Below are 3,323 nucleotides of genomic sequence, written 5' to 3'. Positions count from 1 at the left end.
ATCGTAAATGCACCAAACAATTCCTAAATATTTGCCAAAACACTACTCTGTCAATAAATTGCAGCACTTTGAAGTAGCACCAGAGCTTTAAGAGCTCTCCAGCTGTCACCTGGAGACTGGCAACAGCTTGTTTGGAGGGTGGGGAGTATGGCATTGTATCTGTCTGAGGTCCCCCTCTTCCTCCTCCTCCTCCTCAGACCCCACCATCAGCAGGCTTCATCCCTAAAATATCCTGGAATTTTCCAACCTGGAGTTGGCAACCCTATGTGCCCCCCCCCAGCCTCTGCCTAGAGAAAGGGCAGTCTTTCCCTGCAGTGGGAACCAAAGCAGCTGTCATCATTCTCCTCTCCCCCTATGAGGTATGTTAAGGTTGAAAGTGTGTGAATGGTCCATAATCCCCCAGGCAGCTTTTAAAACATGATCCTGGGACCTACACACCACCAGACATTCCAACTGCCTTGCGGCGGGGGGGAGGGGAGTATGAGGTGTGGAATGGAGTGAAGTCCAGCTTCCATATGCAAAAGACGTTGAAGGTTCCATATGCAACTGACATTCCAACTGCCTTGCGGGGAGGGGGGTGAGTTTGAGGTGTGGAATGCAGTGAAGTCCAATCAGCTTCCATATGCAAAAGACCTTGAAACGCTGGGTGGGACTGCACAAAGCAGCCAGTCAACCCAGCCAGCGTCTTCTGACTGACAGTTCAAGCATCCATACACTAAAGGAGTGCATTTTAGAACTTTGGCACCCACTATTCAATTATATATAAGGAGAGATTGTTATTGTTTACTGCTCTTGTATTATGTATCTCTGCATATCACTTTAATAAACCTTATTAATTATATTTTGTGGTGTTCTTGGGTTTGGGAGCTTTAATCTGAATCCAGTACTTTAGCCCATCATTGGCTACAGCTACCAGAGCAATCGTTTTGTGGAACGCAACTTGCAAGTGTCCCACTTCTTAATTAAGACCAGGTAGATCTAGAGAGGCAGGCAATGGCAAACCACCCCTGAATGTCTCTTGCCTTGAATACTCTTATGGGGTCACCAGAAGTCGGCTGCGACTTGAAAGCACTTTCCACCATCAGGGCTAGAGACTCTGTACCTTGGTCTCTTGGTTGAAGGGTTAGGTTAAAGCGATTGGTGGTAGCTACTAGCTAGTTACCCTGGGGCATGACGATTCACTCTCCTTGGTCTTTGGGTGTTTGTGTCTGCAATGTGTTTGTGGGGGGCGGGATCAGCAAAAATGGCCTCCCCTTCATTCTCAGAAATTCTCTCCTGCATCCAATCTGGAGTCTACCTATACCCTTTATTCCAAATATGATAATCAATTTTATGTATTTTACCCCACTTTTCTTCCCAACGGGGACCAAAAGTGGCTTACAATATTCTCCCCATCTCTGTTTTGTCTTCACAACAGCCCTGTGAGAAAGCTTAGGCTGAGAGCGTGTGACTGGCCTGAGATCACCCAGCAAACTTCCATAGCAGAGTTCACATTCAAACCTGGGTCTCTCAGATCCTCTGGCATTCTAACTGCTGCACCACACTGGGGGCAGGAAGAGTGGCTTAAGAGGTAACAATCCCTCACCAATTAAAGGTCAGTTAGGTCAGCTGAACTTCGTATCCACTCTGTCCACCAAATTAGCTTCATTGCTCTAACACAATAATACATGTTAATTATCACACTCCTCCACCTTCCACTATTAATGCTCCTTAGATTTCCATGCATGAGAGAGTGAATGTTAATACTGTGCTTGCCATGTGACCAGAATCTGCACTATGGGCTTTCATCTTCCTCACAATAAGTTGCTTCAGCTGTCATCTATTTCCATGTGCAAATATGACAGTCTAATTTCTGCAGCCACTACCATCTTGGACCCTGGAGCCGCGTGTCTAGGAGGCAGGATTCCTGGGGGGAAACCTGGGCCTGAACCATTGCAGCATGCTTCACCACTAGAAGAAACCAGTAGGGTGTGTGTCTGCAATGTAATATTGGAAGAGATGGTTTCTAGTCCATATCAGTTAAGTGTGTGTGTATCTGAGAGGAGATGTTGAATTCTGGCTCCCTCCCCTCTTTTCCTTCTAAACCTATCAATGACAACGTGTGATTTCCTAGTGGGCCTATGTAGGAAAAAGAGAAGAAGAGATTGGATTTATACCCCGCCCTTCACTTGGAGTCTCAGAGCGGCTTACAAACTCCTTTCCCTTCCCCTCCCCACAACAGACACCCTGTGAGGTGGGTGGGGCTGAGAGAACTCTGACACAAACTGCTCTTTTTCAAGGACAGCTGTGCCACAACTTGGGACTGACCCAAGGTCACATCAGCAGTTGCAAGTGGAGGAGTGGGGAATCAAACCCGGATCTCCCAGATTAGAGTCCGCACACTTAAGCACTACACCAAACTGGCTCTCTCCACCAAACTGGCTCTCTCAGGCTGGAGTCAGTTGTGTGCAGAAGCTCTTCCTCTCCCCTTTAAGGAACAGATTCTTCAGGTTATTAAAAGGCTGTATTTTACCACACAACTGATTTAAGCAGGAAGCATAAAGAAATAGGAACAGGGAAAAGACATATAGCAGGCTTGACTATGGAAACATGAAGCAATACTAGCTAAAGGAAGCTTACACTCTGTAGAATATCCCTTTCCCCCAGAGGTCATTTTGCGGGGGATTGCGGGGGATCGCAGTTCCCCCGGGTGAGGTACGGGGGCGGGGCATATGATGAAGCCCCGCCCCTGCTTCCGGCCGCCCCGCTTCTGGCCGCCCCGCTTCCGGCCCTCATTCAGCCAGGAGGAGGCAGGAGAAGAGGGAGGGTAAGTTGCTTCCTCCCTGCCTCTCCCCACCCCTGCCTGCTTGGGGCCAGGGAGGGCCTTCGCGGGGCTTCCTTGCCCTCCCGCCGGCCTTGCAGGTCCACCACCGGGCCCCTCATGGGGCTCGGCAGTGGAGCTGCAAGGCCGGCAGCGGCGGCCAGGACCGTTGGGGGCGGGGTGTGTGGCCTTATTACACACTTTCGGTGATGTTATGGGGTGTGGCCTTATGACAAACGTCCGGTGATGTCAGGGGGTGTGGCATATGCTAATGAGTTATGCTAATGAGTTCCCCTAGCTCTTTTTCTACGAAACAACCCCTGCTTTCCCCTCCTTTACGATGAGTCAGGTCCTGCCTCCCAGGACTGGAACAGGAAGGCTAGGCGAAGGTGCATGTGGCTGGGCACCACTGTTTCAGGGATCACAGCAGAGATACCCCCTTCTCTGGACCAACGGCAGCTGTGGAGCTCATCCTCCCTGTGGGGCTCATCCTCCCTTTTTCTGCCACATCTGGTTTTATCGC

Source organism: Gekko japonicus, unplaced genomic scaffold (assembly GCF_001447785.1).
Source record: "Gekko japonicus isolate JY-2015 unplaced genomic scaffold, Gekko_japonicus_V1.1 scaffold2757, whole genome shotgun sequence".
Classification (NCBI taxonomy): Eukaryota; Metazoa; Chordata; class Lepidosauria; order Squamata; family Gekkonidae; genus Gekko; species Gekko japonicus.
The sequence above is the reverse complement of the archived record's forward strand: the minus strand, read 5'-3'. Positions refer to the sequence as shown.